Genomic DNA, 18,531 nt, shown 5'->3' on the forward strand with positions numbered 1-18,531 from the left:
TTGCATTATCCTTTTTAGTATTAAAATCTAAGGCAATTTTAATACTAATATTTTATATGATATTGATATAAATACAGAAACACAATGAATAAATACTAAAATAAACTATGCTTATTATATAATTTTATCCAAAGTTAATTATTTTTAATAGAATATTTTAATGTATTAAGTAGTTAAAAAACCTAGAGTGGTAGGAGGCTAAGGCAGGAGGATCACCTGAGCCTCAGGAGTTTGAGGCTATAGTGAGCTATGATCATACCCACTGTACTCTAGCCTGGGTGGCAGAACAAGACTCTGTCTCAGGGGAAAAAATAATAATTCTGGAGTGGACTTGAATGTATACTAATCTTCATATAACTTTTGTATGTAACATCCCTTGAATTGAGTGAATTGTTTCCTTTAACATTTCTTGGTGGTGATATCTTTGAGGTAGTTCTTTATGAAACCAGTCAACTTTTACAATCTGCTGGATGATCAGTAGATACTTTGTTTTTATCTTTTAGGTATTGACTTTTTTTAAGGTATTGAATTTTTAAAGATAAATATTATTTTAAAATGATAATTCTAGTGATATGAGAATTTACTTAGTAATTATTGAGTGACAATAATAAACACCTGATTCTATAGCACACCAAAGTAGGGTATTATCAAAACATCAGATGTTAAAGTGTTTAGATCCTGTAAAAATAGTGTTTAAGCCAGTTTCTGCAAGGAAATATTTTTTAATTCAAAGCCATTATGTGTATACTACATATTTTAGTAGTAATTAAGTGTTTCAGTGCAGCAGGCCCAAAAGGATCAATCACACATATGTGTTGGAATGGTAGGTCTGATAGAAGCAGCCAAACAGATGGAGATCAGGATGTAGTAGCATTTCTTATTAGTCAAATTTAGTCCATCTCCTGGATTTTTCATTGCTCTTAGGTTTGGCACAGCCATTAATGTTGATAATGAATGAAATAGCTACAACATTTATTATATGCCACAGAAAGTATAGGAACTAACATTTTGAGGATTACTGTGTTCAGGTGTACTGTGTTTCAGGTGTTAGGACTCTAGGCTTTGGGGAAGTCGATGAATAATATCTGGATTTTTCCCTGAAGCAGTTCTGAATCTATTAGAAATAAATCATTAGAAATAAATGATTGGATCTTTGGTAATAAAGGACTTAGAGATACTGATTCACTGCTGGGGAAAATACAGATTTTCCGTAAGAGTGAGAAAAACTGTTGAAAGTAAAAATAACTTCATTTTGCTGAGGCATCTTTATATCTTATGCTTAACTTTATAGTTCAGTAGTCTTGTGATTTAGATAGCTACAGTCTTAATTAACTGTCTTTGATTCACTCTGAAGTTTGTATGGCAAGACAGATTGTGTGAGAAGGGTTAAAGATTTAATGACTGTTAAGCTAAGGATGAAATGAATATTGTGAATGTAGTCTTTTTGTAACTTTCGCTTTAATTTATATTTTAGGAATTGCAAGTAAAATTTTTTTTACATATGAATATTACTTTATTCTAACCTTTTTGGCACCAGGGACCGGTTTCGTGAAAGACAATTTTACCACGGGAGGGGTAGGGGAAGGCTGAGCTCAGGCAGTGAGGCCAGCTGAAAGCGATGGGGGGTAGCTGTAAATACCGCCTCTCGGCTCACCTCCTGCTGTGCGCGGTGGGGGCGGGGTCTTGTTCCGCCCCCACCGCCCCCAGTTTCGAGGAAGAGTTTTTCTGATGACCTGGAGGACTTAGGGAGAGGGCGGCAGAGCTCTGTGGCTCGGTCCTTAACAGGCTAGGGTTGGGGACTGCAGGTCTATACGATGTGTAGGACTTTAATCTTTTTAAGATATCATTTTCTTAGCTTGCAAAAGCTTGGGAATGAATGCTTTATAAGTATGATAATTAGCCCAATTGGGTCAGGCTTTATTGTAAGTGCATGTGATGTGTTATTCTAAGTCTAAACAGCCGAGATTTCTGATTGGAAGACTGAGGGATATTTTAGGTGAAGAACATGGTTGTTGTTCCAGACTCCTCAAATAACTTGTCTTGAATAACTATCAATATTTTTATTCTCCCTTTCCACTCAATTATTTACACTAAAAACTTGAAGGTTTTGTGGTGAAAGATAAAGGTAGAAATAGGGAAGGGATTATGTAAACATGTTTGTGTCATTGCCTCTCTTGATAGCATAGGTAATCTTGAGAATATTTTCACTATTATATACTATAGAGTTAGCACTCAGATACGTGGCAGTTATTGACAGTTCTGAGCTAGTCCTCCTCATAGTGCTGTGTTCCTTTAGAAAGTTTTTGTGCTTAGAATCTACGTTAAGGTCAATGGGGACAGGGAGAGGGGATTCATATTTAAGTGGTGAGACTGCATTTTTAGAATTTTTTTCCCTTTAGAGTAGAAATCTAAGCACTGATAGATACCCTTGTTTAGGGACAAAATTCTGCATGTAGTTCCAGTTAACCATTCCAGTTCTTTTCATAGATTTGAAGGGATATTTGGGAATTGCAAAGAGGAAGTGTCAGGTATCTTACAGCACCAGAGGTGGAAATGATAATGAAAGCTGCTAACGTTTGTATACTGTTTTAGAATTTACAGACCACGTTTACACCCATTATCTCCTCTGATTCTCGGAGTAATTCTGTGAGGTTGGTGGCACTACATGTATATTCATTCTCACTTTGAAATAATTTTAGACCTACTAAAAAGTAGGAAAAAACATACAAAGAATATCTATACTTCCTTCAGGCAGCTTCCTAAAACATTAACATCTTACATAGCCAAATCAGGAAATTAACATCTGTACAATATTATTACCAACTGATAATATTTGTATCTGTTGATATTTGTTTGTTCTTCCACTAATATTCTTTTTCCAGTTTAGGATACAATCCATGATCTCATTGCATTAAGTTGTCAGGTCTCCTTAGTCTCCTTTAATATGAAACAGATCTTCAGTCTTTCTTTTATAACCTTGACAATTTTTTCAATTTATGCATTTTGGCAGCAATACTACAGAGTGATGGTGTCCCCATGCATCAGCTCAGGAGGTCAGTGATGTTGATATATATCCCATTACTGGTTAACTTTGATCATTTGGTCAAGATGGTGTTTGCCAGGTTTCTCAACTGTTAAATTCTCTTGATAATAAACGTCTTCTAGGGACATACTTTGGGACTAAGTAAATATCCTGTTTTCTATTAATATATTTACTATTTTTAGCATCTGCTGCTGATTCTTGCCTGCAACAGTTAGTTGTGATGTTTGCCAAATGGTGATTGTTTTTTGTTACTATCATTCCTCTATTAATTGTAATTCTATAGAAGAGCTTTCACTTCTCACATTTACTTAAGTACTTCTGTTAGTATCAGTTATAATCCATTGCTATCATAATTTTTATGCTCTGTTATTTCAGTTTGGCCATGGGGAAGCCTATTAAGTTGGTTGCTGTGTCCTTTTGACATGTTTCTTCATTTTTTTTAGCACTTCCTGTCTGGTATCACAAGATTTTCCATGCTCATCTTATGCTTTCCCTGCCCCAGGTTTGGTATCTGTTTCTCAGAGGAGCTCTGGTTCTTTTTTGGAGAATTATATTTAGAAATAATTATATGGATTCTAGATGTGTTCATTGGCTTTGGGATGAGGTTGGTTGCAAAAAGGAAGTGTCAGGCATCTTACAGCACCAGAGTTGGAAATGATAATGAAAGCTGCTAACGTTTGTATCTTGTTTTAGAATTTACAGACCATGTTTACATGCATTATCTCCTCTGATTTTCAGAGTAATTCTGTGAGGTTGGTGGCACTACACCATACTTAAAGTTGGTAATATGGTGGCACTTAACCATATTTACAGTTTGAGAAAATTAAGCTGAAGTTAAAAGTCTGGTTTATAACACCTAGGTAAAGTGATAGAGTTGGGATGTAGACTCAGGGCTTCTTACTACTGAGTCTGGGTTCTTTCTATGTACTCTCCCTTGTTACCATAGTATTCCTTCCTTATACTTGCTTTTCCATTAATTTTGCTATGCCTTTCCCGACAAGGACAAAATACAATCTAATTGAAATACATTCAAAATTACTTGCTAATAATAAGTATAGTTATTTTAAAACAATATAGTCATTGCAATTCCAAAAATATTTACTATATGCTTGCTATGACTAAGACATTGTGCCAGCCATTGCTGGTATTTGAGTATGTGCATATGTATTGGGGGACATTGTGGCTAGAGTGTGTTTTGTTTGTTTACTGTGGCTTCCCCCCCCCTTGATACGTATTTTAGGTATAGAGGGTGGGTGGTATGATAATTGTAAATTATTTCATTATCTATGAATTCAAATGGCTTAGGATTTAAATATGTAATATTTAGATTTACTTATATCTATATGTATTTCCTTTTATTATACTGTTAGTTCATAATTGTAATATTATACACCAATTGAATAGTATCATTTTTATAACTGTAGTAATAATACTCATTAAATGACACCAATTTGTTAAATAGGGTTAAGCACTTTTTTTGCTACATTTAATTCTCACAATAGATTCATGAGTTGGTATTTTTTTGATGTTTCAAGTGAACAAACAAGACTTAAATTAGTGACTTGCACAAGGTCATGGCTTAATATTATAAGGTGGTTTTAAATTTTTATACTACCTACTATGTGAAGTACTATTTCTATTGTATATAAATTTTTTGTTTAGGTTTTCAGAATATCTCTTAGTTCTAAAGCTGAGGATTTTCTCAGTCTAATTCTGTTTCAAACATTTTTTGACTTGCACATTTTGATCCTGTTTTTTCTTAGCTTATACCTGATTTATAGAACATAATGTAGTTTTTCCTTAAATCTTATTTCAGAATCATTTAACTTTTATGAAACATTCTGGTCTGTAAAGTTTTGTTGGAATAGTGATCAGTATAGTATCCACATTACAGAGTGAGGATACATTTTTGTGCTAGTTCCTAATACCAGGCTAGTACTTGCTGGGCATTGCTTTTCTGGGTTGCTATGATAGTTTGGGGGTCTGACTTCATAAAAAAGAATAATAATATTTATAAAGCTCATCTTTGTGCCTCTACATTAAAAGAAAGAAATGTATTTGAAATTTCTGGTGTCAATATAAGGAAATATTAATGGCAGTGGCAAGTAATATAGAATTATGCCTCTGATATTCCATAGTAAATTTTAAAAATGAAAACAGATATGAAATAAAACTCTGTGTGTATGTTTACTCACTAGTATAGAAAAATCTTGAGACAAAAATTCATGTTCATTATTAACTCTTAGAAGTTATTACTCATTGTATACATCAAGGTTCGAGTAAAATATAAATGTACACTGCAGTCTCCCTTGATACCGTGCGGCAGTGGTTCCAGGACTCCCGCCCAAATGCAAAATCTGTGGATGCCCAAATCTCTTGTATAAAATGATGTATTTGCATACAACCTACACACATCCTCCCATATACTTTAAATCATCCCTGGATTACTTATAATACCTAATACAATGTAAATTTTGTGTAAATAGTCATTATACTGTGCTTTTTAAAGGAATAGTGACAAAAAAATCCATACTTGTTCAGTACAGATGCAAACCATTGTAGCCTAACTACATTTTTGATCTGAGGTTGGTTGAATCTGGTGATGTGGAACCTACAAATATGACACCCACACATATGACTGTATTGCATCATGATACAGTTCTTTGAATGTTGGTGAGTGACCAGTAAGAATTCTACCACTTTTTCTTATTGTTGTCCTTTAAATTATGGGTTGATTTCTCTGTTTAGAGCAATTTGCCAGTGAGGCTAAAGCCATGATTTATGTAGGCTGTAGCTCTGTAATTCAGATTAAGTTTATGAGAATTTAGTTTTAAGAGTAGATGCAGAATATTGTTTCTTGTTTTTTAATCTTATTCTAAATTAGCATCTTGATCCAAAGAGGATATGTGTGGTTTTGTGTCAAACAGTGCTATCTTAATCTAATCACAGCCTCTGAAGTACACTTCCATTCATACTTTTGAGTTCCTTCTGCCCATGTTCATGGCCCAGCTCTGTCAGTTACCAGTTGTGTAGTGGACTTCTGTATCCTTGGTTTCCTCATCTTTAAAATGAATATAACCATCATACCTCTTTTAGAAGGTTATCATGAGGGTTAAATATAATCCATGTAAAGCATTGAACTGTGTCTGCATATAACAAATACTGAGGTGTCAGCTGCCTATTAATACTGTCATTAGTGGTGGCAGTAGTGATAGGGAAAAGCCCCTGCCCGGGGCCCTGAGGCAAAAATCTATTGCTGATTGGATACATGTGAAGTTTACGGCTGATCCTACTAATCCCACAGTTAATTGGATATTGGTTGTGTGTAACCCCAAGAAATGTATAAAACTGGAGAGAAATAAGGAAGTGGTGCTCAGAATTTGGTGGTATGCCCCTCTGAGCCTGCTGGCGAAATAAAAGCTGATTCTCCAACCCTCTGTGTGCCACTCGGTTCTTTCCCTGGTCCATTGCTGGTCACTTGCTGTAACAGTAGTAGTAATTAATTTGTCGCAAAGAAATAGTAAAAGTTCTTATTGTAGCACTAAGTAATTGTAAAAGCACTAAAAGTTCTTATTGTAGCACTAAGCACTTATTAAGCACTAAGTAATACGTGACAAACATTTATGGGGACTATCTAGGATAATTTTACAAGTCTTGGGTGTTTCTTGGAACCAAAGAAATTTGGAATGGGAAAAATTTTGATTAAGTAGCATCTTTTCTCCCTTATTTTTATAGATGAGGATACTAAATCCTAGAATGAAAAAATAACTTGCCCAAAATATTACAGTTGCATTGTGTTACTTTGTCTTCATGATTGTCAGTTCAATGTTGTTTCCACTGAAGAATGTGGCCTCTGTTGATATTTTTCCTATGATATGTCTCTTGCAATCCTAATCTCTGTTAAGGGAAGATAATTTATTTAGGGAAGTCGTCTTTATTTTTAGGAAGCACTGATACCAATAATCACCACTTATTCTTAAAGTATAGGTAATATCAGTTGGAAGAGAAATACCTAATTTGCCTCTTTAAAGGAATATGCCAGTATATCATAATGCTTTTTATCAGAGTCTCTTCATTAATCCCTACAACAAGTTAATGAAAAAAACTTCTCTAAAAAGCACTGTTCTGATTTTCATGGTAGCTAGCAGGATCTTGGCAAGAAATAGATTGATCATTTAGCTTTTGGGTGAATTGCTTGTTTACTTTTTAGAAATTTAAAAAATACAGAAATGTACGAAAAAGATAACAGTCATCTATATCCTTATCCCAAATCAACTACTGTCATCACCTTTTTCCCAGATTTTTTTTTTTAATCCATTGCTTTGGTGATGAGTCTAGCTCATCATCTAACATCCATATCTGAAAGGTTATCAGTTTTTTTCCCAATACATATGTAACCATTATGATACATTCATAATCCACCAGTTTGATGAGATACTTTTTAGAAACTAGATTAGATGAGGCAAGTTGTAGGAACTGGTCAGGTTGAGCTTGTAGAAGAGTCGATCAGTGAAAAATATTAGCTGTCTTCAAATAATTGGAAAGCTCATGAAATAATGGCAGTCAACTTATTTGTCTTTGAGAGTAAATCTACAATCAGTGGATAGAAGTCAAAAGTGTATGGGATAGGTTTTTGTTATATATAAAAGAGAATTTCCTAATGATGTGATTTGTCTGATAGTGGAATGGACTGTCCTATGCAGAAAGGATTGATTGTCAATAAGCATCTTTTCAGAAGGAGTGTTGTGTTGTTGTGTGTCAGGTTATTCTAGATCTTTCAGATTCCTTATGACTGCTTAACTATGCTTTTAATTTTTGTGCACTTAATACTATACACTGCTCTGTTTCTTACATTTCCACCCCATGAAAAATATGTTTTTCTATAAAAGTAAATAATATAAAATGCATAGCTTTAGAGAAGTACTCTACAATGTGAGATTTACAGATGAAGGAAAAATTATCAGCCTCCATTAATCTTTGTGTTTTTTTTGTATAGAAGTGTTTTTTTAGAGACAGCGTCTCACTCTGTTGCCCTTTCTGAAGTGTAGTGGCCTGATCATAGTTTACTGTAACCTCAAATTCCTGGTCTCAAGTGATCCTCCTGCCTCTGCCACCTGAGTAGCTAGGACTGCAGGCATGCACCACCCCACTTGGCTGATTTTTTTTCCTTTTTTTTTTGTAGAGAAGGGTCTCATGTTGCTCAGGCTACTCTCAAACTCCTGGCCTCAAGCAATCCTCCAGCTTTGGCCTCCTGCAGTGCTGGGATTACAGGCAGGAACCACCACGCTGGGCCCCCATTAATCTTTTGGTTTAAAGGAAAACACACATACTCAATTAATGTTCACTTACAGAAGTTCCTAAAAATTCTAAATGTAAAGTTGATATTTAGTTCAGTATGAGTTCTTACAGGGTAAAGCTTATTTTGTTACTAAAGAATGTTTTTGTGGCTCTCTGTGGACTGAAAAAGCTCTTCTTGTTTTAAGAAATTAACTTAATACTTTCTAAATTGTCATAGTCCAGCAGACACCAGCATTATTACTGAGTTCATATATGGTCCTATTACATTCATATTCCATAAATATATCTTTTTAGGAATGGGTGTTGGTTTACATCAATTAAGCATTTCTTATTCTGTTCAAGAAGCTATGGATAGTGTGTTTGATTCATTCCAGTTGTATCTGATATAAAAGCTACTGACCGAGGGGGTAAGTGGTGTTAGGAAGGTTTGAGTTTTGGGATCTTGGAAACACTTGTAAATTGTTATCTATGCCTATTTCCTAATATCTGTACCTATGTATTCTGTACCTTTTTACTGTAATTTCTTACTCATTATAACTTTTGAAATGAAAAGTTTGTAGTTGTCTGATAATGGCTGTTTTGATTTTGCCATTGCCTGTTTTTTCTTTCATGTAAGGACTGTGGTTTATATTAATAGGTTAATAAGTGCCTCACTGTGATGCTGTTTTTTGTTTTTAACCACTGTTCTCATGCTGCTTCATATGAGGACTCAAATACTAATTTGAATCTAGTACTGCTCATAGTTAAAAAGCTTCTCCTAAGTTCTAATGTATTTTGATTAGGTACCAGGTTGCTGAACGTAAGGGGCATAATGTGAAAAGATATGTAGACAAGGTAGGTATGTTTACTTCGTGAAATAGGATTATAGATTTTGAGATTTGTTTCTTTGTGAGGGTGAAGGGGGGATGATTTTGGAATCCTGCTTTTTCAGTAGGTGCTAGGAGCTTACATTTAGACTTATAAAATCATAGAAAATAAAAAATGTAATTAGAGAGTGTTTATCCCAAATACTCTTTCTTTTATGTAAGTGGAGCTGAGGGTAAAGAGTAACTGTTTTTCATTTCTAGTTATACCTATTTAAGTTGCAGGGTAGGACTAGAACAGCAGAGATCTAAGTAAATCCTTGCTCAGTCACTTACAAGTGATGTGATCTTGTGAAAGTCATTTACCCTCTTGAAGCTTTAGTTTCCTTATCTGTAATATGGAAATAGCACCACTCTCCAGGGTTATTGTCAGAATTAAAGATAATGCCTGAAACCAAATATCCAAAATAGACTGAGCAGATAGTAAGAGCTGGGCTAATGCTTGCTATTGGGTGTTTTCTATTAAATATTTATTATTAGAGCTTGGATTGCTTTGTTTTATTTTAGGTAGCTTTATTGATTTTTGTGATTATAAAAGAGGAAAATAAAGGTAATCTTGACTTCTAAGGGGTAATCATGATGACATTTTGTTGTAAATTTTTTCAGATTTTTCTTTTAGGCATATTTATATATATATTTTTTTCTCCAAAACTGATAACTGTTTATAGTGTTTTAAAGTCTATTTTTTTTAACTTACTGTGTCAGCTTATAAAAATTTAAATTTTAATGACTGAAAATTTACTTTGTCTCTTACCGAGGGGTCCTTAGCCACTTTCTAGTTTTTTTTACTATGCTATACAACGTTAAGATATAGAGCTTTGTGAATATTCTCCTGAGTATACTTCTCTGTTAGTTTAGAATAAATTTCTGGTTGTAAAATTTCTGGGTCTAAAGGTATGTATATTTTAAATTTGTCAAATTACTCTCTGGAAATATTTTAGCGATTTGGAGTCCCATAAGCAGTATGGAAGACTACTGGCTATGAATACTGGCTATGAATAGACTTTTAAGTCTTTACCAGTTTGGTAGATAAAAAGTGTTATCTTATTATTATTGTAATTTGCATTTTATTGATTACTAGTGAGGTTGAACAACCTGCATTTCTTATTCTATAAATTGCCTTTTCATATTTTTCTGTTTATTTTTACATTCTTTTTCAAATTAATTTATAAGATTTTATTTAATAATATGCTAATCTTTGCCATGCATGATACTTGTTTTCCCCAAGTTCATCATCTATCTATCTGCTAATATTCTGGTGTTTTTAGCCATACAGAGACTTCCCATTTTTATGCATTTGGGTCTACAGCAGTCTTTTTTCTCTTATAATTTCTGACTTTGGTGGAAGTTCAAAAAGGCATTGTCTACTCTAAAATTACAAAAATTATTAAAATATTTAATAATTATGTAGTTTTAATTTTAGTGTAATGTGGAGATTCAAGTTTTAATTTTTTTTTTCAGATAGCTAGACTTTTACTCCAACACCATTCATTGAATAAGCTGTCTTCTACAAATTTACTGTGCGTTATTGTTATCATACACTAAAATGGTTGCATGCATTTGGGTGTTTTCTGGACTCTTCCTGTGATTTTCAAACTATGTTGTACATAAGTGTCACTTTATCTGGGATTTTTAAAATTAGATTCATGGGCTTTGCCTTCAGAAATTATGATTCAAAAGTTTAGGTGGGATCTAGGAATTAGTTCTATAACAAACACATTAGATTATTATGATACATGAGTTTTATGAACCACACATTGAGAAACTTGCTGTGTTTCATTTGTACTACACTATTTTAAATACTGTACCTTTTTTAATGTATAATTTTTTACTCCCAGTGGCTCCTGTTGCCTCACAGGACTGACCATTGCTCCTGCTGCCTCTCCCTCTTTTCAAATACTATATTTTTATAATACACTCTGATAACAACTAGGCAAAGCACCCCTCCCCTTCCAATTAAATGTTTATTTATTTAGTAGATATTTTCAGTGCTTATTCTGTGCCAGACACTCTTTTAGTTTAAGGATGTATTTAACAATAAAACAAAGGTCTTTGGCTTACAAGGGATCACAGAAAATATTAATCCTAAATAAACTATAGTGCGGTTGTAGCACAAAATACATGGAATGCTGAATAGAATAGAGGTGATCGCAGCAGGAGTACCTCATTGAGAAGGTGACATTTGAGCAAAGTTAGGAGGTAAGAGAATGGGCATATAGACTGTCTTGGAAATGCTTTAGGTAGAGAGCACAATCAAGGTAAAGGCACTATGCTTGGCATGTTTGAGGAAGAGAAAGAACATTATGGCTGGGACAGTGAGTGAGTGAGGTTGGAGATAAGGTCATAAAGGTAACAAGAGCCAAATTGTGTAGGGTAAGGGTCCTCAAACTTTTTACACAGGGGGCCGGTTCACTGTCCCTCAGACCGTTGGAGGGCCAGACTATAGTTAAAAAAAAAAACTGTGAAAAAATTCCTATGCGCACTGCACATATCTTATTTTGAAGTAAAAAAACAAACGGGCAAAAATGTCTGCATGTGGCCCATGGGCCATAGTTTGAGGACGCCTGGTGTAGGGTGTTTAGAGGTTGGACTGTTTCCATCAGTGAAATATGTAGCTCTTGCAGGTTTAGGAGCAGGAGTCATATGACCTGACCCATGTTTAAAAGATCACTCAGATGTTCTTGGCTTCAATGTATGCTTAAGACTCTTTTTTTTTTTCCAAGTTACTGCCTTCTTTCCAAAAAAGTCCGTTGGTATTTCTAACTGGATTTCCAATTAGAATTTACAGATAAACAGGAAATTAAGACACAATTGTCATCTTTAAAATACTGAGCTTTGCTTCCAGAAGACATATAATATCTTTTTATTTATTCAAGTCTTTTACATTTTTATTAAAATTTTGCAGATTTCTTCATATTGGTCCTGCACATTATTATTGTGAAGTGACTCTTTTTGTACGTGTTGCAAATTCTAATTGATAAATAAGACAGCCAATTAATTGTTTTATTTCCTTTATCCATACACTATACTGCATTTTCCTGTTTTCCTAATAGGAAATTTGCTTGTGTTTTCTGGGTAAGCAAACATATAATCTGCAAATAAGGATAATTTTTAAATCAATATTTATGTTTCATTTATCTTTTCCTCATTCTCCCTCTTCTGATCATTACTTATACCTTTTCTTTTTTTAAATCTCCCTAGTAATATCCTATGTCTAACTTTATTAGAAATTCATCAAGGTATTTCACTTTTTAGATATGGTACTAATTATTGAGTTTATTATTGTTGTAACTTGCATTTTATTGATTAAGCCTTTTACTGTGTCAAGGAACTACTTCTTTATCATTAATATTTTAAAGAATGACTGTTGAATTTTTTTGGTTTTTTAGCATCATTCAGGGTAGTAAAGTTTCTATGACACAGTGTCTCTTGATTTTCAGTTTAGTTCCCTTTTCCAATGTTTGAATTGTAGAGTGCAAACTATGTAAGGATATTCTTGTCCCACTTTATCAACTTTATGTTTGAGATCCTGCTTCTCCTTTCTGTTTCTATATATCTTTATTTTTCCTACACATTCTTATAGGGCTACTTGTATTATATCTATAATGCTATTTAGATGGATGAGGTCTTTTTAATATTTGTATTCTATCACAGATGTTTTGTGTAATAATGCAGTTGCCATCACTGTTTAGTTGAATTGCATTATTCCATTAACACTTTGTTTAAAATATGTCATAATCCTTTATTCTAGTGGTTGGAAACAATTGAAAAGGCACAAAAATGCAACAGAGAGATCAGAGCTTTAGGACCACACTGGTTACCTCCAAAAAATAATCTTAGTTCCTTCAGTTTTCTCATCCATTTGTCTAGTTAGCATCCTAGTCTATATTTCTCACCTGGATTACTAAAATACCTTCTCTGTCAACTGTTGACTCTCTCTCCCCCTACCCATCTTTTCCTTAATCTGTAAGGCAGCATGATTTTTATTAAAAAATGAAGATATCATATTATTTCCCTGCTCAAAATCTGTTATTTCTTAAGGCAAATAACAGAACCCTTAATTGGCTCTGTATGAGCTGGTCCATATATCTCATTACTGCACCCTCTCACCTCCTTTTAAATGTCTATTTGGATCTTGCAGCATATCATTTTCTATAATGCTCTTTCTTGCCTTGTGGCCTTGGTGTAAAATTCAGTTGGCCCTCCATGGTTCTGCATCTGTGGATTCAACTAAGTGCTGATCATCGAAAATATTTGAAAAAACTTTGTGGCTATACTGAACATGCACAGACTTTTTTATCTTGTCATTATTCTCTGAACAACATAGAATAGCAACTATTCACATAGTGTTTACATTGTATTAGGTATTATAAGTAATCTAGAGATGATTTGAAGTATACAGGAGGATGTGCATATGTAGATACTACACTATTTTATATTAGGGACTTGAGCATCTGAGGATTTTGATATCCGAGGGAGGTCCTAGAACTAATCCCTGAAGGATACTGAGGGACGACTGTAGTCTTCCATCAGAAAAGCCCTTTTCCCCCTTCCTTCACCTCTCTTCTTTCTAATTTACCTCTACTCATCCTTCCATTCTCAGGATCCAGAGGCACCTGATTCCTGGAAAGACTTGCATCATGAATCACTCTGAGATATGAGATGGTCTTCTCTGACTGACACATAATTGAGAAAAGGTTTATATCTTATGGTTTGTGCTTGGATTGTAAGAATGTACCTGCGTGCACTCCTGTATGTTACTTCTGGAGTCATGTTTACCTAAGTCAAAATTACTTGGCCACAAGGGCAAAGAGTGAATAACTGTTGCTAGAGGAAAGGAAGCTTAGAGGAAGAAGGTAGTGGAGGCTGGGATACTGAAAATTTTCTACTTCAGTCTTCCTTATGACTAAAATTTTATAAAATATTTTATTGTCTTCATAGAGACTCATGAATATGGCATGTTAATGAGTTGAGAAGAAGGCTGGGATTTTGTATGCTTTTCCATTCATTTATTCAGCAATTACATATTGAATACCTTCTGTAGCCCATATGACATTATTATAGTAGTGAGCAAGGAAAACAAAGTCCCTGCTCACATGGAGCATAAATCCTATTAATAGGAGACAGATAATGAACATTTAAGAACTTCAGATAGTCATAAACATTATGAGGGGAATAAAATCAAAAAAGAAATAAGAGTGTAATGGAGTGAGATGGAAGGAAAGTGAATGCTGGTGCTATTCTGAGGAGGACTCATGTTATTTGATACTTGAAAAGGAGCCAGCCACTGGAATATCTCATGAGTATCCAAGTAAAGGAAAGATAACTAAGGAGTAGCAAGCATGTTGTTGTTGTTGTTGGAGTATAGTGAGTGAGCAGTGGGAGAGGTGGTCAGAGAGGGGTAGCTTTCAAAATTAATGGTAAGGAGCTATTAAGAGATTTTAGATTGCCATGCTATGGTAAATCAGTATTTTTGCTTTGAATATTGAGCCCTTGTGTTTGTGCTTTCCTTTGGAACTTAATTCTTTTTTTTTTTTTTTTTTTTTTTGAGACAGAGTCTCACTTTGTTGTCCAGGCTAGAGTGAGTGCCGTGGCGTCAGCCTAGCTCACAGCAACCTCAAACTCCTGGGCTTGAGTGATCCTTCTGCCTCAGCCTCCCGAGTAGCTGGGACTACAGGCATGCGCCACCATGCCTGGCTAATTTTTTTTTTTATATATATATCAGTTGGCCAATTAATTTCTTTCTATTTATAGTAGAGACGGGGTCTCGCTCTTGCTCAGGCTGGTTTTGAACTCCTGACCTTGAGCAATCCGCCCGCCTCAGCCTCCCAAGAGCTAGGATTACAGGCGTGAGCCACAGCGCCCGGCCTGGAACTTAATTCTTAAGGTTATCTAAAGCCCAAGACTGGAATAACTGTCTGGCTATATTACCTGAAGTGATAGGAAATAAGTTACTGTGGATAAAACTTTACCATGACAAATTTTTAGTTAGCTTATTCAAAATTAAGATTAGCTTTACTAATTTCTAATTTAGTAATATTCTGAATAAGTAGTTATTTGCAAATATTATACCATAACTACTTCAGGAATTTAAAATACAGGTTTCCCAAGCCTCATCTCTTAGGAATCAGAGAGAGTGGACCTTGGGAATCTATGTCTTTAAAAAGTTATCCGGATCCTCCGACACGAGTTTAGGAACCTCTGAACCAATGGAGTTTTTCATTAGAACAAGTTTTGCTGTGATTCTTGGTCATTAGTATGGTCATTTCTAGATGAATTTATTGGGGATTTATAGGTTTTATATTTCATGTTTAAGAGCAAAGTATATTTAACACTTTGAAATGAAAAAATGCATTAAAATGACATTTAATTTAAGTATTTAAGGGTATAGTATAGTTGCTTTCTTGTTGCTTGCATTGTTTGGTGAATCCCCAAATAGATTATGTTTATTTGTATAATTTTTATTGTATAGTTTTCTAGTTTTAAAAAAGATAAATGCAGTGGAAAAAATGAATAAAACAACTTATATTTCTACATAGAGTCATTACTTATTAGTTAAGATAGGAGGTGAAAACTGGAGTTGAAATCAGTCCACATTTAAATAAGCCAACATTTAAGAAGTCAGATTTCACATAAGTAGAGTTTCCAGCTTCTCTAAAAAAAAGCAAAACATTCTCTTAATACTAAGCCAGCATTCTTATAAGGCAGTTGCTGGAGTGGAGTGTTAAGTGTTCCCTTTAGATGGCCATAGCCCCTACCACTACAAGTTATTATAATCCCTTAAAGTAGGTTTTTTTGCTCATCTATGTATGTTTTTGACCTCTGCATTAAGACCTATGATGCTATTACAGGTATCAGTATAGGCCAGTTTGAGTCTTCTGTGAAATAAGAAGAGATAGAAAATTCAAATATTTATAGCTGTTAAATCCTTTCTGAAAAATAGACTATCTTAAAGTGATTTGACTTAACCAAAAGATACATTAATAGAATCTGAATTTATAACTTTACTCATTATTCTATATTAACTGGAGAAATCAGTAGTTTACGTTTATTGTACCAATCTATTAGTACTTTTGCATTCAAATTATGCTCCCAGTAAACATTCGCATAAGACAAAGCTATCATCTTGGCTTTCATTACACTTTACTCTTCAATTTTCCCACCTATCTTAGGTAACTGATTCCTGTCACTGTCTTCTCTCTTCCTTTAAACAAGGAATATTTCTCCCAAAGCTCACTCTCAGTTCTATATATAAATTCTACTTTTATTTTATACAGGCTTTTGATTTACTTTCACAGTTCCATTACCAGACTTAATCACTTGTTCCTGTGAATTGCAATGGGAATTTATAAGAATTATTGCCCTTATTGTATTTTTTATTTATGTTAGTTGTATTGTGAATACTTTGAGAAAAGGAGCTGTGTCTTACTTGTCTTTGGATACTTTCTGTTTATTGCATTGTTGGTCTTGTAAAAAACATAAAATAAATTCATTTATCCATCTATTTGATTTGTTATCAAACATTTATTATGTGCTAGGTGTTGTTCAATTTAGGTTCTCCATGGAGTTTTAGTTACTTCATTTGAATGTTCTTACTATACTTCACAACTGAACTCTTATTCTAGATTGAAAATTTCTTTTCTGTATCCTTTACACTGTATGTAATCCCACTGGACTTAATCCTGCAAGTTTATAGTCTTGGTGATTATCTTTGCCTCCTGTATTTTGGCACCCCCTTTTCCTTACTCTCATATTCTGTGTGTTTTGTTAAAAGGAATAGATCGAGGATTCTTCCTTCTCTAGATCTATCTATAAAGACACTGCTGTATTCCTATGCTACATTATTCAAATAGCATCTGGATATAAATAGTATCTTCGTAGATGCCTTACTTTCTCTGCTGGCTATTCCAAGGTTTTCTGATCCTATTTTTCAATGTAAGTATTCTTAGATACCAATTTAATCATATCTACCCTGCACAAAAGCCTAGAACAATTCCCTTTTTAATATGCCAGGCCTTCCACCAGTAGGATTCCTATTTAACTCATTTTTGTTGTCATCAGTGATCTTCCAGTTCAAGCAGTGATAATGTATATATTATATACTCTTGCATCTTTCATGATTCGACACCTACTTTAAACAGTTCTTTTTTGCCTTCTTTTAAAAACATGCCCATATTACTCCCTTCAATATTGTAATGACTGTCTATTGTTTTAGTCTGTCAAGCATACCTTGACTCTTCTGTTAAGAGGTCCCTACTTTTCTTTGGGGAATCATCCCTTCTTCACTTTCAGACCTTTTTTTTTTGAGTGGGTTAGCCTCAGATGTATGATTGGTTTAGGGATTAGCAAGCAGATAACCCAAGCCAGATAAATCAGAAACGGTGAGGCTCAATTCTAGGATTTAAGAGCTCTGAGAAAGTACTGTAAGGATTTTATGAATATAGAGCTAATGGGGAAAGATAAATGAGGAACCCTTAACCAAAGTCAACTTTAATATGAATTTTTATTTTTAATTAAAACCCCTTTGGTTTGAAGTCTTGTTAGTACACTTCAGATAACTCAGTAGCAGAGATCCTGTTAAATTTCCCATTCTGGCAGTCATATTATGTCCACATTGCAGGCAGGTGTTTGTGTGTGCATGAATGAATTCAAGAGAGATTCATTTTAACTTACCCTACAGGAATTCAGCAGCTCTTTGAAACCAAGAATGAGATAAAATTATTTATTTCCGATTGGCTGAGTACATATTAGCATCAATACTAATTTTTAAAAAGTTATAACAACCACGCATTTGCTTGGTTGACAGTGATAAAATGCAAAAAGCATGGGCTTTCTATTCAGACCTTTGTTTGAATCCCTGCCGTACCACTTAATATCTGTGTAATTTGGTACGGAAAAATTGAGGAGTTAAGGAAATCTCACTGTAAGAAAAACTAACTCTGGAACTAAATCTTACTTGGTTATTTTAGTTTAACTGGGGAAATGTTATCAGAGGGAGTGTCTTTGTTTTGATTCCCCAAAGGGATCCCTGTTCTTTTGGTTAATTAGCAGCTGCCAAGCTTTCTTCTCAAAAGGCTTGATTCAGAGGAGTGTATGTCCTGACTTTCCACTCTTAAGACCTACCCTGTGCCAGCACAAATTGGCTGGTGGAGCTGGTAAACTCCCTGACCTGATTTCTGTCCCCAAAACTCCAGATACATATTTGATGTTATTTCAAAATATTATCCCATGGTTCTCTTTTCTTTTTTTATAATATGTTACCAGAATTTTTTTCTACCTTGGTCAGTGATATTTTTTTTTTTTTTTTTTTTTTGAGACAGAGTCTCG

General features: G+C 34.2%; 1 protein-coding gene across 2 annotated transcripts in view; it reads left to right on the forward strand.

Annotated features, from left to right (window-relative positions):
• SPRED1 (sprouty related EVH1 domain containing 1) overlaps nucleotides 1-18,531 on the forward strand; it is a 97,903-nt gene that overhangs the window by 20,864 nt on the left and 58,508 nt on the right. The window contains exon 2 of one of the 2 annotated variants that reach the window (XM_076004236.1): nucleotides 13,808-13,901. The exons of the other annotated variant lie outside the window; for it this stretch is intronic. The gene's annotated coding sequence lies outside the window, so the exon portion shown is untranslated. The remainder of the gene's footprint in view (nucleotides 1-13,807; nucleotides 13,902-18,531) is intronic. 2 annotated transcript variants of the gene reach the window in all.

The sequence above is a fragment of the Microcebus murinus genome, chromosome 6 (assembly GCF_040939455.1).
Source record: "Microcebus murinus isolate Inina chromosome 6, M.murinus_Inina_mat1.0, whole genome shotgun sequence".
Taxonomy (NCBI): domain Eukaryota; kingdom Metazoa; phylum Chordata; class Mammalia; order Primates; family Cheirogaleidae; genus Microcebus; species Microcebus murinus.